At 42.0% G+C, this 19252-nt stretch overlaps 1 protein-coding gene across 3 annotated transcripts in view; it reads right to left on the bottom strand.

Moving 5' to 3' along the window:
- The window catches only part of FARS2 (phenylalanyl-tRNA synthetase 2, mitochondrial), a 522892-nt gene that overhangs the window by 456809 nt on the left and 46831 nt on the right, over window positions 1-19252 (bottom strand). Inside the window, exon 2 of one of the 3 annotated variants that reach the window (XM_032341009.1) lies at window positions 13344-13430. The exons of the other annotated variants lie outside the window; for them this stretch is intronic. The gene's annotated coding sequence lies outside the window, so the exon portion shown is untranslated. The remainder of the gene's footprint in view (window positions 1-13343; window positions 13431-19252) is intronic. 3 annotated transcript variants of the gene reach the window in all.

Here is a 19252-nt window from a genome sequence, read left to right as displayed (position 1 = left end):
ATATAACAGTTCAAGGCTAAAAAGAATCTCGCACCCTCCAGAACTGAAAGATAGCCCCTGCTGCTGCCGGTCAGCCTGCAGTCCGCCCCCTCCTCCTTCCATCCTCCGCATCCCATCCACCAGTAAGCCCTAGTTATCTCCCCCACCTTCATCCACTTCTCCCCTAATTCAGCAAGACCACAGAAGCTGAGAAGGCGGAGGCCTGACTTCCCGTCCCACTGTTTCTCCTGCGTGTAGCACAGCCACTGGCAGAGAATGGTAACCACGCACCACTGCCCCGTGCACAGAAAGTGCTTGATGTAGTGCTGGATGTTAAGAGCCGGGACAACTGAGGGGTGGTCTGCAGATGCCCAGAGCCAGCCCGTGGTAAGGTAAGGACGGAAAGGGAGAGGAAGCACACAAATCCTTTTGGAGCAATTAGGCACTGCTGTCACATTCTTCCAATAATTCATGTTTCTCATAATTTACAAACAAATCCATCAACAAAGATTAGAAATAAAAAAAATATGGTCCTTTGCCACAGATGGTTTAAGATGCAGGGGCATGTAAGCCCCTATCAGCTCGTGCCTAGCCTACCCTGGCACCCCAGGGGAGTTACTGCTTCCTGTCCTGGTCCCCCTCCAATCCATTTCTACAGAACCACACCCCTGCAGCTCAAACCTCAGCGCTTGCCCTCAGCACTCTCCAGGACCTACAAATGTCCACATCACTGGGCTCCTTCCTGCTTCTGTGACTTCACCCAGATCTTTCTTGTCACCATCCAGGTGTCCTGGCTCTGTCTACCTTCACAGGACACAGTGCTCCCGTTCTGCCTTGAGGCCACCGCATACTACGGGGCTCCCTCAGCTAGGGAACACCGGGCCCAGGAGAGACTCAATAACCTCAGGAAAAAATTAAAGGAAGAAGAACAGTTTTGTAGCGGCCTATTTTTAAAAAGTGAAAAAACTCTTACATCCATGTTCCATTTTTTTAATAAAAATTAAAATCTCACACTCTCCCTTTACTTCAATCCTTTTTTTAAAAATGATTTTATTTTTCAGTACTCTCTACACCCAAAGTGGGGCTCAATCCCACAACCCAAAGACTAAGAGTCAGTCCCATGCTCTACCGTCTAAACTGGCCAGCCCCCCTCCCCCAACCCTTGACTTCAGTCTTAAAAGATTCTCATCTCTTGAAGCAAAGTGGGGAGGGTGAATGCTTACCCGCCACTAGGTAAGGCAGAAGCTAAGGCTCAAAACAGGGTCCTGCCTAGATTAAGTCCACAGGGCAACCTCATGTCCTAATCATAGTCACTCCACCAAGATTCCCAAAGGCACCACACTTCCCTACCCACCACAGCACTAAGCTGAGGTAATTCATAAAACGGGAAATCAACTCGTTAACAAATACACACCAAAATGCTCAAACCCACTGCTAAGCAAAGAATTAAAAACTCAATGCTACTTCTTACATATCAAGTTAACAAAGCTTAAATAGCAGTAATACCCAATGTTAGTGTGTAGCCTGTGGTTAGTTAGGCATTGCTAGTATCACCTTGTTGAAAATAATACATAAAATATACAACATAAAACTCTGTGTGTGTGTGTGTGTGTGTGTGTGTGTGTGTGTAACATCAAAATGTTTAATCTTCTTTGACCACAATTCAACTCTGGGAAAATATCCTAAAGAACTAAGCCTAGGTGTGGCTGGGTGGCTTAGTCAGTTAAGCGTATGCCTTCAGCTCAGGTCCTGATCCCAGCTTCCTGGGATCAAGTCCCACTCTGGACTCCCTGCTCAGTGGGGAATCTGCTTCTCCCTCTCCCTCTTCTCTCTCTCTCTCATCCTCTCTCAAATAAATAAATAAAATCTTAAAAAAAAAAAAAAAAGAACTAATCCTAAATATATACTAAACTTCATGCACAGAAAGTTTACTAGAAGATAATCTGCGATTGGAAAATATCAGAGCTGTGCCAATCAAAGACTCTCAAAGGAAAGAGGGAGCCCGTCACTACTAACTGGAAAGACAATGTGCTCAGGTCTGTCTCCATGACTAAGGGGCACTGCAAAATCCACTGACGAGAAAGGGCTGAGCCGCTGGTCCAGACACTGACAAAATAAGCAAATATTTCAATAAACGATGAAAAATTAGGTTTTTGTAAAGGATATAATACAAGGAAAAACATATGTGTTCAGTAGAAAGAAAGAAAGGGGCACCTGGGTGGCTCAGTGAGTTAGGCCTCTGCCTTCGGCTCAGGTCATGATCTCAGGGTCCTAGGATCGAGCCCCTCATCGGGCTCTCTGCTCAGTGGGGACCTGCTTCCGCCTCTTTCTCTGCCTGCCTCTCTGCCTATTTGTGATCTCTGTCAAATAAATAAATAAAATCTTTAAAAAAAAAAAAAGAAACAAACAAAAAAATGTTTTCAAAAATAGCCTAATTAAAGGGGCGACTAGGTGGCGCAATCAGTTAAGCATCTGACCCTTAGTTTCGGCTGAGGTCATGCTCAGTAACGGGACTGAGCCCCATGACGGGCTCCATGCTCAGCGCAGGGTCTGTGTAAAACTCTTTCCCTCTGCCCCCTCCTCCCACATTCTCTTACTCTCTAAAAAGAACCTAATTATAACCACATAAAAATTATGTATAGAAAAGGAATAAAAGATAATTTTGAAATGTTATATGTGGCTTGCATTCAAGTGGAAGGAACTTGGGATAATTTTCTTTGAGTTTTTCCTTATTTTCTAAATTTTTGAGAAAAGGCTTAATAGTTCCTATCACCAAAAAAAAAGTTAATCCCTTTGAGCTCAAACAAAGTTAAAAAAGTATCTACGTCAGCAAGCTGTAGCAGAATCTTTATCAACAACAGTTTGGTAAGACGCTTCTAACTTCTTTTTACCGTGTAACCGTATTACTGGTTATTGCACAGAAGGCAGCATGGAGCTAGTTTAGTGGGATGCAGACAAAAATCATCCTGTCCACTAGCTACAGATAGGATTAACGAGATTATCTTTGTGCTCTCGCAGGGAGAAAGTGGTTTACACACTGAGACTGTTTGAAACCCTGGCACCATGCATAAAATAAGCTATTCAGTCATACCAAGGACAAACATTTCTACTCCAAAGTTACAGAAACATAGTCAAAGCCCTCCGAAATGTAAATACCCATAAATTCCAGACGCGATTACCCAGTAGCTATAACTACTGACAGCTGATGTGGCTCACATCAATTTCCAGAGGCCTCGAGCCACCTCGGACTGAGCAGGCTATAGTCATTCACAAATCATTCAAATCCCAGGACAGATATCACAGTGTTGTTAAAAGGACCAGGAGACTGTTCATCCTCCCTCCTGCTTTGTCTGCTCAGTTCTTCCATTTGACATTCACCATGGGCACTTGCCTCACTATTAAAGCCCTTAGCTTCAGAACTTAACACTGTGCCAACAAATGTGCTTGTTGTATTTGGGGAAGAGGTTACCGAGAGGAAGGAAAACCACCACACAGACAATGCAACACTGAGGTTTAGATTTCAGTCACACAAGAGAAATCAAGAAACTCGACGTTAATGCTCCCTGACAACCTTAAATCTCTACCCTGTGCATATGGATCATAATGAGAGTTTTATTAGGATCACAGTTGTGGCCAATACACACTCCAATCATGTACCACAATGAATACTGAATATTCTTCCTCTGAAATAACAAGTTAATAATAATTAACAAGTTAACAATTAACAAGTTACTAACAATTCAAATTCGGAGGTGATAATGCAAAGCTGTAATTCTGTATGAACCGAATTTTGATCCCACACTATATCAGGGCTCTCATCTAAAGCTCTGGACCTGACCTATTGCATCAAGGTCACAACCTCTATAAACACATTTCTGTGCAGCTACAAGAGAAGGGAATGTGGGCATATGGGGGAAAAAAATACAAATATAGATCTGTTGAGGGCAAGGGGGGATGAGGGTAACAAGTACCCCCAATAACAGGGTCACCCAGTAATAGGGTGTACTGGAAAGGACACTAGAGTGGGACCCAAGGGAATTCCCAATCATCATCCACAATCTGTTTGACCTTGAGGAAGCCACTTGGCCTTCCTAGGCTATCTCTTCATCTATCAAATAAGGAGGAACTGTTAGATGATGCAGAGGGTAATACACAAGAGTCAAGAGATCTTTTCAGGGGCGCCTGGATGGCTCAGTCAGTTAAGCATCAGACTCTTGATCCTCGTTCAGGTCATGATCTTGGGGTCCTGGGACTGAGCCCCACATCTGGCTCCATGCTCAGTGGGGAATCTGATCAAGGATTCTCTCTCTTTCCTTCCCCCTTTGCCCCTTCCCTTCCTCTCTCTTTCTAAAATAAATAAATCTTTAAAAAAAAAGAGCGAGAGAGAGATCTTTTCCAGCACCACTTTCTTAGGTAATTTTTCCACCAAGTTTCTTCTTCCTTTACCCCTGTGAGGTTGGCTGGCTGCAGATTTTACATACACCCACTCACTCACTCTTAGGAGCACAAGACCTGGCCAATCCCATTACATAACCACAAGGCTTTGCAGAATTCCTGGGACCACTGGATAGAGCATTCATTTCCCTCAGTCAGTCAGTCAGTCAGTCAGAAGACACAAAGCCACTACAACATACATAAGATACAAAACAATATGCTAGACAATCCAGGGGACAGGCATAAAAATGAAGGATTTTACAAAATACAGTCCCCGGGCGCCTGGGTGGCTCAGTGGGTTAAGCCGCTGCCTTCGGCTCAGGTCACGGTCTCAGGGTCCTGGGATCGAGTCCCGTATCGGGCTCTCTGCTCGGCAGGGAGCCTGCTTCCTCCTCTCTCTCTCTGCCTGCCTCTCTGCCTACTTGTGATCTCTCTCTGTCAAATAAATAAATAAAAAATCTTAAAAAAAAAAAAAGTCCCCAATGTAAGGTATTTAATGTTTATAGCCCAATGGGAAATACAAAGAACTGGATGAAATTGTAATAGCAATGATCTAGAACAAATTACTAACTAATCAAAGTAGCTTCCCCACAGCCCCTCCAACATAAGCACTCAATTCCACATTTGAAAACTGCAGTTACCAGGTAAGGGCATCTTTGCTGCCCAGGGTTAGGCAAGCTCCTGAGCAGAGGAGCCTACTGACCTACTGCCTGACCTACTGACCGCCTTCAAATTCCACCTTCCCCTCAAATCATTAGGCATTCTCAAAAAGGAGAGGGCCATTAAGAACCTCGTCCCAGTGGCTGACTATTCTTACTAATTAACCTTTGCCAATTTTTTTACATTTTCAAAATTCCAGAAGTAACAGGAAATATATATAACTTGCTGTATTCCTTGTCTAATACACTGTGATATTAAACAATGAACTGAACAATTATTATATTGGCACAAAACACCTAGTATCTTCCTATTAACAAGAACAATGCATAATGTCAATGCAGGTTTTGTTTTTGTTGTTTTTATTTATTTTTTAACTGTATTTACTTATTTGACAGAGAAAGAGAGAGAGACAGAGGGAACACAAGCAGGGGGAGTAGGAGAAGCAGGATCCCCGATGAGCAGGAAACCCAATGTGGGGCTCAAGCCTAGGACCCTGGGATCATGACCTGAGCCAAAGGCAGATGCTTAACAATGACAAGGCGCCCCATGTCATTGCAGTTTAAATCAATACACACCTGAATCAGTGAGTTTTGTATGTGCACACATGAGCACACACTCTCACACACACCCTCCACCTTCCTACTGAGAGAGGCTGCAACCCCAACCCTGGCTAGCCACCTGGGAAACAAATGACTTTGTGATGACATTGTAATTTGGTTCCACAATCTGGCAATATGTTTAAGGAGCCATAAAATTGTTCATACTCTTTGACCTAATAATGCCACACCTGGGACTCTCTTGTAAGAATCTAATTCAAAATATGGAAATAGCCACATGCACAAAGATATATCTTACAGTGTCATTAATAATTGTGAAAAGTTGGGAGCAATGTACTTGTTAACAAGACAGCTAAATCATTAATGGTATACTACAGAACATTATGCAACCATTAAAATGGTAATGATGGAAATTACATAGCACTAATGGGGAATGCAGATAGAAAACAGATACAAACATGTAAAAACCACTTCAGGAAATAACAATCACTGTTTTAGGATGCTGAATGGGGGTGTTTTTTTCTCCTTCTATTTCTTAGCTTTTATAATATAGTTCTGATGCTTCTATCATTAGAAGAGAATCTTTTTTTTTTTTTTTTTTTTTTTTTTTTTTTTTTTTTTTTTTTTTTTAAGATTTTATTCATTTATTTGACAGAGAGAGATCACAAGTAGGCAGAGAGGCAGGCAGAGAGAGAGAGGAGGAAGCAGGCTCCCTGCTGAGCAGAGAGCCCGATGCGGGACTCGATCCCAGGACCCTGAGATCATGACCTGAGCCGAAGGCAGCGGCTTAACCCACTGAGCCACCCAGGCGCCCCAGAAGAGAATCTTTTTTTTAAATGGAGGGCTCTCAGTCAGTTAAGTATCTGCCTTTGGCTCGGATAATGATCCTGGGGTCCTGGGATCAAGGCCCATATCAGGCTCCCTGCTCAGCGGAGAGCCTGCTTCTCCCTCTCCCTCTGCTGTTCCCCCTGCTTGTGCTCTCTGTCTCTGTTTCTCTCTCTGCAAAATAAATTAAAAATTTTAAAAAATTTAAAAATAAAAATAAATAAATAAAAATAAAAATAAATTATTTATATATATATATATATATATATGCCTGGGTGGCTCAGGCAGGAAAGTGTTGGACTCTTGATTTGAATGAGGTCATGATCACAGGTCATGAGACTGAGCCCCATGTCAGTCTCCACACTGGGTATGGAGCCTGCTTGAGATTCTCTCTCTCCCTTGCCCTCTGCTCCTGCCCCCCTCCATTCTCCTATTCTCTCTCCCTCTCTCTCTTTTTTAGAAAATTAACTAATTAAGTAATTGAGTTAAAATTAAAAAATAAAATAAAACAGTAAAAAATGGAGTACAAGCCTTTGATCATAAGGATAAAGAGGAGAGAGGCCACACCAGAGGGCAAAGCCTGCTCTTTGACCCATGGAGGAAGGGAACCAGAGGCATTTTTCATTGCATGATGGGCAGGGAGCCATGTGCAGAGAACAGCATCATGGAGAATCACCTAGAGGTGTCCCATATTGTCAATGATTGCCAAGAAATGAGCAGTGCCCACCAGCTAACCCCACTCAATTCCCTCCATTGCGAGCATCCTGAGACAGAGAATTCCCCAGGCACAGCACACATGCTATCAGGTTAGTTCTCTGTTAAAGAGATTTATATGGGCTCACATGAGACTGTGTGATCATTTAAAGTAAATAAGCTCAGATTTTCACATTTGGAGCAATGAGGAATGTCTGTGGCAAGAAATGTAATAATCAGAAAGATGGGGGAAGAAAACAGAAATACTCATCACTTGTGGTGGCGCCAGGAAAGTCAAAGTGAGGGCAGGACTGGCCTCTCCTGGGCTCACTCAGGAATGAAAGACACAGGTCAGGAAGAGTATCCAATCTCAACACACTATCAATCACCAGATGGAAATTGATTTAAACTTGGAGCCACTTAACCCCACATGCAGTTTCAGCCCTGTGTCCAACCTGGGGACCAGTCCCCACACACAGAGATCTTAGGGAACTCAAGTCCAATTTTAAATGGCCAACACTGAGACCTGTAGGTTCCCTGCCTTGCACCTCTTGTGTTCTTACCTTCATCCCTTGGCCAAGCACGTCTTTTATAACGCAGTGTCAACAACCAAATTCTCACCTTGTCTCTACATCTGAATTTCTACTCCGAGGCCCTGCCCTGGGAGGCTGCAAAGCAAATGACTTAAAATTCAAATTATGCCCCCCTCCTCTCTGTCGACTTTGGGAAAATTACCTAATCTCTCCAAACCTCAGTTCCCTTATCTTTAAAATTGATACCTACCCCTTAAGGTCATTATAAGGTTCAAAAGAAATAATGAATGTAGGGGTTTCTGGGTGGCTCAGACAGTTAAGCATCTGACTTCAGTTCAGGTCATGATCTTGGTGTCCTAGGATCAGGCCCTGAGTTGGGCTCTGTGCTCAGCAGTGAGTCTGCTTATCCCTCTTCCTCAGCCCCATACTTGTACACTTGCTCTGTCAATTGAATAAATAAAACCCTTAAAAAAAAAAAAAGAAAGAAAGAAGGAAAGAAAAAGAACATAAACCACAGTATCTGATACATCGAAATGCTAAAATAGAAGTTTGCTCCACATGCCCTTCTGTTCCTCAGGTACCAGCATCATGCCAGTCTTCCCTTCATCCACTAATCCTGGCCATTCAACATGAACAGCACAACCCACTCTCTCCTGCTAAGCCCTCCTTATCCCAAACACACACCTGTACTCAGCCTGCCTTCTGGAACCACCTAATATCCAAACCAAGACACTCATTTCTGAGCCATCATCTGACTCCACTTTCTTACAAATGTAACACCTTAGAGGAAGCACACGGCAATCCTTTCAGAGTTGGGGTACTGAGTCCACACTGTCTGCATGCCAAGCCCTATTCTTTCACTTGTTAGTTAATGTGACCTTGGTCAAGCTACTTAACGCCCCTGTGCCTCAGTTTCCCTATCTATAAAATAGGGGTATAACAGTGCCTACCTCACTAAGCCTGTTGTGAGGATCAAGTATATGAAAAGAACTCTGAGAGCTCTGTCTAGCACCTAGTAAACAGGTACTTTTTTAACCTTGACTCTCCATGAGAGTATTTAGGCCAGAGGTATTTGGCTAGGCACATATGCTATCCCATGTAAGCAGACAAGTCAAACATCTTTGCTCCTCTTAGGCATTAGGGGAGATTTAAGTAGGCTTTTTAGAGCAAAGCCTTGCTATCCCCAGTGTGGTCCACAGACCAGCATCCACATCATGTGGCAGTGCATCAGAAATGCAGATTATCGGGCCCCACTTAGCCAGACTGAAATGGAACCTACATAGAGTGGCCCCTCCCCATATCACCATAATATAATATTTGAGTCTATATTCCCTATAGGAAGATGCCACAAACTATCATTGACGGACTGCTGCTGGCTTTGAAAGACCCAGAGGTGGCACTGGGCTGGGCTGGAGCTAGGAGGGGCCAGCCAAACCTCCTCCACAAAACTACTGGCTATGTTTTTAGAGAATTTGCTGGTACCTTGTTGCCCTTCCATTTATTTATTTTTATTTTTTTTTTTTTTTAAAGATTTTATTTGTTGATTTGACAGACAGAGATCACAAGCAGACAGAGAGGCAGACAGAGAGAGAGAGAGAGGGAAGCAGGCTCCCTGCTGAGCAGAGAGCCCGATGCGGGACTCGATCCCAGGACCCTGAGATCATGACCTGAGCCGAAGGCAGCGGCCCAACCCACTGAGCCACCCAGGCGCCCATGCCCTTCCATTTAAAAACTAAGTTAAGGCAACAGAAAACTAAGTGCTGTATGTTATAACCTTGACCTTTTCTGAGCAACACGTGTAACTAATCAGTCCCTGGAGGTCAACAGCCAAAGAATAATCACAGGGAAGGAGACAGGGAAAACAAATGAGAGTACAGAGCAGAAAAATCATTCCAACTGATCCAGGAGCCCCTTCAAGTCCTTCCGGGGGGAAGGGGGTGGGGCACAGCCTTCATTTTCTAGGACATCGGAAATGACAAAATGCTGTTGCCTTTGATGTAAGCAATCAGGTCCCCTCGCCCATCAGTGCTCTCATTCCACCTCTACACACAACTGTCACCAAGGTAATTAACTAAAAGGAGAAATCCACACAAATGCGAGAAGGAAGCCACCTTCCTAGTCCAGCCGCTACAACTATTATGAAATTATCTAAACGTGAAAGCCAGATCAAACCCAAATGTGCCTCTCTTTGAAAAAATCAAGGAGGACAAAAGGCAGATATCCCTAAGAGAATTTCCTCATGTCACTCTGAATTAGCAGCTATGTACGATTATAAATAAAGATAACATTATGTATGCATGTACTAAGTACATGTGTACATACATACACATATACATGTACAAACTTCTCTGTGCCTGTATCTGAAAGGTTTGGGAGTGGGTCAGGAAGTCCTTGTCCTCAAGTACTAGAGTAACTCAAACATTTTCTACCCTCAACTGGGGTGTCTAAGAGATACACAGCAGGAAAACAGCCATGAATCATACGTCCTCTCTGTTTTAACTACTGACCAAGAGTGCTCGTAAACACACAGAATATAAACAATGACAAAGTTAGAAAATTTTACTAAATACTCATTTTAAAACCAAATCAAAGCAAAAAGAATATTTGTTTCCCCAAACTCCAAATCTCGTCTCTGAACTTTGTGAAATTTCAACCAAACAATCTTGAAGCCACAATCCGACATGGGAAAGATGATGCCAGATCCACCACTACTCTTTTAAACAACCTCAAACAACCCAGGAGGGGCTAGGACAAAGCATTCCTCTAAACCAGATGCCCTCAGCCTGAATGGCTTACTCAAAGATACAGTCAGTTTTTTGAAACAGCTTCAGGAGAATAGGTGTTATTTCTTCTTTGAAAGTTTGGTAGAATTCCCCAGGGAATCCATCAGGGCCTGGGCTCTTGTTTTTTGGGAGGTTTTTGATCACTGCTTCAATCTCGTTACTAGACATCGGTCTATTCAGGTTGTCAATTTCTTCCTGGTTCAATTTTGGGAGTTTATAATTTTCCAGGAATGCATCCATTTCACCTAGGTTGCTTAATGCAAGTTGGTGTAGCCACTTTGGAGAACAGTGTGGAGATTCCTCAAAAAATTAAAAATAGAGCTTCCCTATGACCCTTCAATTGCACTACTGGGTATTTACCCCAAAGATACAGATGTAGTGAAAAGAAGGGCCCTCTGTACCCCAATGTTTATAGCAGCAATGGCCACAGTCGCCAAACTGTGGAAAGAATCAAGATGCCCTTCAACGGATGAATGGATAAGGAAGATGTGGTCCATATACACTATGGAGTATTATGCCTCCACCAGAAAGGATGAATATCCAACTTTTGTAGCAACATGGACGGGACTGGAAGAGATTACGCTGAGTGAAATAAGTCAAGCAAAGAGAGTCAATTATCATATGGTTTCACTTATTTGTGGAGCATAACAAATAGCATGGAGGAGAAGGGAGTTGAGGGAAATTGGAAGGGGAGATGAACCATGAGAGACTGTGGACTCTGAAAAACAATCTGAGGGGTCTAAAGGGGCGGGGGGTGGGAGGTTGGAGGAACCAGGTGGTGGGTATTAAGGAGGGCACATATTGCACGGAGCACTGGGTGTGGTGCAAAAACAATAAATACTGTTACGATGAAAAGAAATAAAAAAATATTATTAAAAAAAAATACAGTCAAATTTCCCAAAGTAGTGATATGGCTGAGGATTTAAATCACAGAAGGAAAGGTGCTATAGGTAGTGATGGTCTAAATGAGAAGCCTTCCAGAACTGCAGAAATGTCAGCTCCAACATCATTGCAGTCTTCACTTTAAAATCGGAACTCAGTGACCTGGAGCTAGCATTGAAATCCTGGAGAACAAACAGTTGTCTTTCCTCTATATTCTTAAACTTAAGGTTCTGCAAGGTAAGTACGATCTGTCCTCTGCAGCAACCAGCATTGTGTGAATATGAAGACATATTCCTTAAAGATACGGAAATAATTTTCAACCACAGATAAACGAAATAGAAGAGATTCCTTTGGATTTGAGAAATATATTCCAACAATCCCCACTCATAGGGACAACCAGAGAAAAGACCTCCTGTATCTTCTGTGGTGGTAAAAATCTTTTTCTTTTTTTTTTTAAGATTTCATTTATTTATCTGAGAAGGGGGAGGGTCAGAGGGAGAAGCAGACTCCCTGCTGAGCAGGGAGCCCAATGCAGGACTTGATCCTGGGACTCTAGGATCATGACCTGAGCCAAAGGCAGTCATCCAACCAACTGAGCCACCCAGGCGACCTGCAGTGGTAAAAATCTTAATTAGACCCCAAAGAACCAGGTAGTCAAGAGAAATTAGAGCAACAATCTTATACCATCACCATACTTTAGAATTATCTATGTAGTTTTTTACAAATCCCAATGGCCAGGGCACCCACTAGACCAGTTACATCAGCATCTTTGGAGGCAGGCCTCGGGCATCATTACGTTTTCAAGCTCCCTAGGTGGAGTACAGAGTACTGAATAAGATTATTCTACAAATATCTTCCAGATCAGAAAGGTCATTTCAGCTGATTGTGGACCCCTGATACAATGGGACAGGAGTCTTTGTCTAAAACCCAAACCCAGCTGGGGAGGTGCTTGAGGCCATGCATACCCAGTGCCCCCCTATACCCCCAGGCTTAAAGGGCAGTATAGGAGTTGCCCACCCAGAGGGTCTGCCTGGATGAGCAGGGTCCAAGAGGCCTCTGGGTCTATATTTTCACAGGGTGCCTCCCTGGCAGTGGTACGAGAGGCTCTAGAGACAGGCTGGAACATGAGCCCACACAGAGGCCAAGCTGAGCCGGCCGCACAGAGGAAGGGTACTGTTTTCAGAATGCCACAAAGCCCCCTGGTGACTACTCTCTCGGGGAGAATGCACACCCTCTTAACAAAACACACATTTAAAACATAAGGGGTTAAAAACATAAGTACATTTCCTAGCTATTGATCCTCTGTTGACAGAGCCAGAAAACTCCCTCGACTGGAATTTTTAAAACGTCCTTGATGTTTACCACTGATACCCTCCACGTTTCCCCCAATTTAAATTCAGCTTGAGATCACTTTGCTTGGTTTTATTTGACAGCAAACTTCTGGCAGAGTAGGTAGAGTGAGGATGCGTAAAAAATTCTACCAGAGTCAATTCATGCTTATTCAAAACATTTAAAGGCAAATTTTACCCAAGAAATCTGAATAAAGAGAAAATCGAACATACTGCACACATTTCCTAGGATAATATTTTAAACAACAGAACAGTTGAAAGCATAAATTTAGAATGGCAGGGAAAACCATATAGAAGTATTCAAAAATTAGTATCTTTCTACAAAACGTTGAATTTTTTAAAAGAACGTTTTTATCAAAAAAAAAAAGAAAGAAAGAAAAAACAACCACTAAATCTAAGAGTGTTTAACAATATGAACTCTGAAGGCAAGCTGCCTGGGTCTGAACCCAGACTCCAATACTACATTAGTTATAGTGCCCTTAATCAGGTCTTTAATCTTCTCTGGGCCTCATCTTTCCCGGATATCAGAGGTTCTGAGTCGGACTACACGGATCAGATTCAGACTGTACATGTTAGCTGTGTGGGCCCATTTAACCTCTCTGCACCTCTTTTCCTCCTCTGTAATACTGAAACAAGAATAGTACCTACCTCCTGTCTGGAGAAATTGGAACCCTGGTGCACTGCTGACAGAAATGTAAAATGGTAAAGCTGCTGTAGAAGACAGTACGGCAGTTCCTACAAATATTAAACATAGAATTACCATATGAGCCAGCAATTTACTTTGGAGGCTATACTCAAAAGAACTGAAAACAAGATCTCAAACATATTTCACCACCATGTTTGTAGCAGCATATTTACAATAGCCAAAACAGAGAAGCAACCCAATAGTACATAGACAGTTGGACAAAATGTGGTACGTTCATACAATGGAATATAGTTCGGCCTTAATAAGGAAGGAACTTCTGACACACATTACAATGGAAGAACCTTGATTACATTACACTGAGCGAATTAAGCCAGTCACAAAATGACACACACTGTCTGATTCCACTTACATGTGATCCCTAGAACAGTCAAAATGATAGAGACCAAAAGGAGAAGGGTGGTTGCGAGGGACTTGGGACAGAGTGGGAGTAGGAACAGGGAGTTAGGGTTTAATGGGTGCTGAGTTTCAGTCTGGGAAGATGAAAAATTTCTGAGAAGGATGGTGGTGATGGATTACACAACAATGGGGATGGACTTAATGCCACTGACCTGTACACTTAAAAAATGGTTAAGATAGTCATTTTTATGTCTCGTACATTTTGCCACAATAAAAAAAAATAAAAATAAATAAGAAAGAATAGTCCCTACCTTCTAGAGATGTAGTAAGGATGAAATATATGTAGTGTTTAGAGAGTGCCCAGCACAGAGTAAGCCCTCCATAAATATTAGCTACTATTTTATTTTCCTGCCTTTGTAGCTCCCTCCAGTCCCCATTACTGTGTTCTACAGAAACAGATGCTCACTGACGAGATTCCAATCCTCCCCCTTGGAGCTGTATACCTTCCTCAATGAGACAGTTCCAGTTCAGGCCTTCCTTCTAGAATAAATGTTCCTTCCTTGGGACAAAACTTCCACTGCAATCCAATAAAGAATCCATCTAATTTCTGCAGTCTTCACACATAAAACTGAGATGACCATGTTTTAAAAAATATAATTTTATTGTCTTCATTTCCTAACTGGTTTGTTAGGAATTTTGCCTCTGGGCTTATAGGCTAATAATACTGTGTACATCTGATAGAAGAAAAAAGGAAATTCTCCCTGCTATTCGTAAATATTCTTTCACATTTTATCACAAAATAGACTATTTTTACTTCCTGGCTTCATCATTTAAAAAAATCTGTAAGTATGAAAATTTCCAAGCATACACAAAAGTAGAGAGTCCAACTAAGCTCCCATATAACCAGCTTAATAGCCAACATTAACCTCTGTGACTCAGCCAAAGGCTACATTCTCTCCCCAAAATATCAGAATAAAACCACTGAAGCAATGTTCAACCACCATCATCGTCATCATCATCACTATTTATTTTTTTTACTTTTAAAAGCTCTTTTCTTTGGAAAAAAAAAGAAAGAAAGAAAGAAAAAAACACTTCTTTTCTAGGGGCACCTGGGTGGCTCAGTCAGTTGAGCAAGCAACTCTTGGTTTTGGCTCAGGTCATGATCTCAGGATCATGAGATTAAGCACTGCACTGGGCTCCGTGCTCAGGACAGCCTCCTTGAGAGTCTCTCCCTCTGCCTCACCCACTTGCGTGTGTTCTCTCTTTCTCTCTCTCTCTAATAAATAAACAAATAAAATCTTTCTTAAAAAAAAACTTCTTTTCCTATATCTTCTTAACTTCTTTCATTTTTTTCTTTGAAACTACAAATAATTTCAATATCTGCCTTGCCAGGATTACTGTGAACCTGTAATATACATGAAAATGCACAGCTTGGTGTCTGACACATATTTGTTTCCCGAGAAAAATTAGTTCTCCAAAACCACCATCTCACCCTACTCCAAGACAAAAGACACCCACACATCTCTTTCTCCATTTTTCATCCCCTCCTCTGGACTTCCCTTCCTAACACTGGTCCTTGCTTCCTTCCTGCCTCCTTCTAAACCAGGAATCCCAAACACACACAACTAATCACAAATCCAATAATCCAGAAGACCCCAAATATAAAGACACATACAGGAAATAAATAAATTGAGGGGATAAGTGTATTCAACATTTAGAGTACAAACCCCTAAAGTAAAAATTAAAAAATATAGCCAATTCAGTACCTGCATGATTTAATAGAAAAATAAGGCTAGACACTACATTGTAAAATATCACACACGGGAATTCCTAATGCAAGTCATTCCTCTGTGGGGGGGTGGGGGGGGTGTCTATATTTTGAACATTATACTCCTTTTTGATGATCCAAGAAGTTTTAAATGCTGATGAGATTCATTTCCTTGCAGTACTTTTTGCCCGTGGCAAACCTGCCACCTCTAATTTGTTTTAAAAAGAATTGTAATCACCCAATCAATCATACTCTTGACCTTCAGTCTCCACAGTCACTTCACTGTGGTCAAAATGGGCTCTAAAAATTCATGTTGTAACAGTTCTATTGTCCTCAAGCTCCAAAATGCCAATGACAGGAATATAATTTGAGTCAACCCCCTGGTAGACCAAAAAAAACAAACAACACATGGACTTTCCAATTTGTCTTCTAGCAGGATTCTTTAAATAAAAGTGAATGTCCATGATATTATTAAGTAATAACTTTTCCTCCACTGGGGCTTAAAGACTTATAAATCACCCAAGTTTCTATGCAGTAAAACTAGTTTCTTCACCATAAAAATCACATGGCTCACTCTTAGTTTTAAATTAACATATCTTTCTTTATGAGGAGGTACAGAATGACCAGTTCTCACCTGCTCCTTTGCTAGCATACACTTAAACTTCACTTCATTGGCAGCCATCTTTCTCACTTGTATCCTACTTCAAAAGGAGCTTTCTTCTCACCTAGGCCAAAGCATTATGTTGTATTTTATTTCAACATACGAAAATGGTCAAATTTATTCCAGGCAGAAAGTACCCACAACTTTTTTTTTGGCTACAGTCTCTTCTGCCCTTCTCTTATCTCTTTATTTCTCAAGAAGGCACCGGGGCGTAAATATTGAACCTGCCTCACCTTCATTTTCTCAACCCAATGAACTCCAGGTTCTCTGTCCATTGGAACTATCTTCAGTAGTGTCACGAACGCTCCGCCGTATACTCAATCCAATGGCCACTTTTCAGTGCTTATCTTATTTGAAGAATCTGTAGCATTTGGCACTATTGGTCATATCCTCTTCCAAAGTGTGTGCCTTCCCTCAATTTTTCCCCTTTCTCCTAACCTTCCTCCTACCTCTTTGAACACTCCTCCTAAGTCTCCTACAAGGACCCACATCCTCCAATCATCCTTTATCGGTCACCAACCCCATCGTTGGCCCTATTTTCTTCTTCTTTCCTTCCTTGGTTCCATCTATTTTTGAATATCACTGACTTCAATTATGCCAAGGTCTGTCAGATCTCTGCATTCCACTGTCAGTCTCCCTCATGAGCTCCAGTTCACACATGTGGGATTTCACCTGGGCATTGCCCAGGTACCTTAAACTCAATACATCCAAAATCTAATACTGGCTTGTGCATTTCTATATGAGGAAATACTACCAACCACCTAATTACTCAATCCAGAAAAATGGAAGGCATCCTTTAGTCCTTCCCCTTTATTCCTGCTATAAAAACAACTGTGAGACCCTACTGTGTCTAAACTCTAAATCTCCAGGATTTGTGTCTCCCTCTCCCCCATATCCTCCACTACTGCTATTTCAGGCCTTCATCCTCCCTTACAAGTACAGTGCTCTACCTCCCATCAATACATGTGGCTCTGACCAGCTCTCCAGGCTCCTGTCAAAATGATCTAAAGTTACAAGTGATATAAGGTCACTCTTCTACTTAAAACTTACAAAAAAAAAAAAAAAAAATCCAAAGTCCTCAGAAAGAGTCAAGATGGCAGAGGAGTAGCAGACTGAGATGACATAAGGTCGCAGGAGTTCAGCTAGGTAGTTTTCAAACCATTCCGAACACCAACAAACCCAACAGGCCATCGAAGAGAAGAAGAGCAATGCTAGAAACAGTAGATCAACCACTTTCTGAAACGTAGGACATACAGAGAAGCGAATCCAAAGCAACAGGAAGATAGACCACGGAGGGAGGGGCTGATTCTGGGCAACCAGTGGAGCAGCAGACCGCAAAATCCAAAGACTTAGAAGTCTGTTCCTTTGAGGGACATCGCTCCAGAGGCTAAGCGGGGGTGAAGCCCACATGGGGACAGTGTGGTCTCAGGTCCTGTGGGGTCACAGAAGCATTCAGGGTGTCTGAGTGTAGCAGAGCTCACAGGTATCAAAGCGGAGAAGCCAATTATAAAGACAGAGCCTATGACTGAGCTCTCAGCTTGGGGTTACCTTAAACTGTGATCCGTGGCACATTCAGGCCACTGCTCTTTGAGCAGGGACCCCATAAGTGGTAGATTCAAGAACACCCACCTTCCTCTGCCAGAAGAGCTGCGGGCAAGAATCTGCTGGGTTTGGAGACTCCAAATGACACAGTGTGCCAGAGACAGAAACACTCAGTCACAGGCCAGGTGAGCTCAAAGCACAGCTGGAGACGAGGGAGACAGGAGTGAGTGACCAATTTTCTCTAAGGATACACTGAGGAGTTAAGCCCTGAGCTCTTGGATCCTCCAGGAGGAGATTAGGAGGCCACCATTTTCATTCCCATCCTCCAGAGCTCTATGGAAGCGTTCAGGGAACAAAAACTCCCAGGAGCAGACCCAAGCAGACTACTTAGCCCGGCCCCTGGCAAGGACAGCACAATTCTGCCTCCGGCAAAGACATCTGAGACTCAGTACAACAGGCCCTTCCTCCAGAAGATCACCGAGAACATCCAGCCAACACCAAGCTCACTGATCAGGGAAAGCAGTGGAATTCAAGAGGAAGGGAAAGCAAAGCATGGAATTCATGGCTTGCTCTCCATGATTCCTTAGTCTTGCAAAGTTAATTAAATTTTTTTAATTTTATTTTTTTCTTATTCGAGTTTTTCTAACTTTTCTTCTTTTCTCTTTCAACATTTTTTAAGTAGTTTATCTTAACAATACCTTTCTTAAAAAAAATCTTTTTAAACCTTCATTATTATAGTCATGTTTTATCCTTCATGTATCTAACTTTATTATTTGTATGCATACAGGGTTCTTGTTCTAAAAAATTTTGGGATATAATTTCTTCTAATAGATCAAAATATAACATAAATCTAGCACAGGGCTTTGTTCTAGTCTCCAGCCAGAGCAAATTCTCTCCACTTTCTTCTTACTTTTCCCAACCAACTTATTTTATCAATTCCGTTTTTAGATTTCTTTTAAATTTTCTGCTTTGCACTCATATTCCATCCCTTCATAGTTTTTACCCTTATTTTTGTATATATATGTTTTTCTTTCTTTAAAATTTTGGGAGGTAGTTTCTTCTAAAGGACCAAAATACACCCAAAATCAAGTGGGTGGCTCTATTCTATTTGCCAGCCTAATATATATTTTTTTATTTATATATTTTAATTTTTTTAATTTCTTTTTACCCTTTTTCTTCTCCTCCCGATTTGGGATCACTTCTGATTTGATAAGCATACACTTTTCTGGGGTCTTTGCCATCCTTTTAGTACTTTAGTCTCTCATACATATATTCTTATCTGGATAAAATGACAAGACAGAAAAACTCACCACAAAAAAAAAGAACCAGAGGCAGTTCTGAAGGCTAGGGTCCTAATCAATATGGACATTGGCAATATGTCAGATCTAGAGCTCAGAATGACAATTCTCAAGGTGCTAGCTGGGCTCAGAAAAGGCATGGAAGGTATGAGAGTAACCCTATCTGGAGAAATAAAAGCCCTTCCTGGAGAAATAAAAGAACTAAAATCTAACCAACCTGAAATTTTAAAAAGCTATTAATGAGGT

Source organism: Mustela erminea, chromosome 4 (genome assembly GCF_009829155.1).
Source record: "Mustela erminea isolate mMusErm1 chromosome 4, mMusErm1.Pri, whole genome shotgun sequence".
In the NCBI taxonomy this organism is placed as follows: Eukaryota; Metazoa; Chordata; class Mammalia; order Carnivora; family Mustelidae; genus Mustela; species Mustela erminea.
Note: the sequence above shows the minus strand (reverse complement) of the source record. Positions and strands in the feature narration are given on the sequence as shown.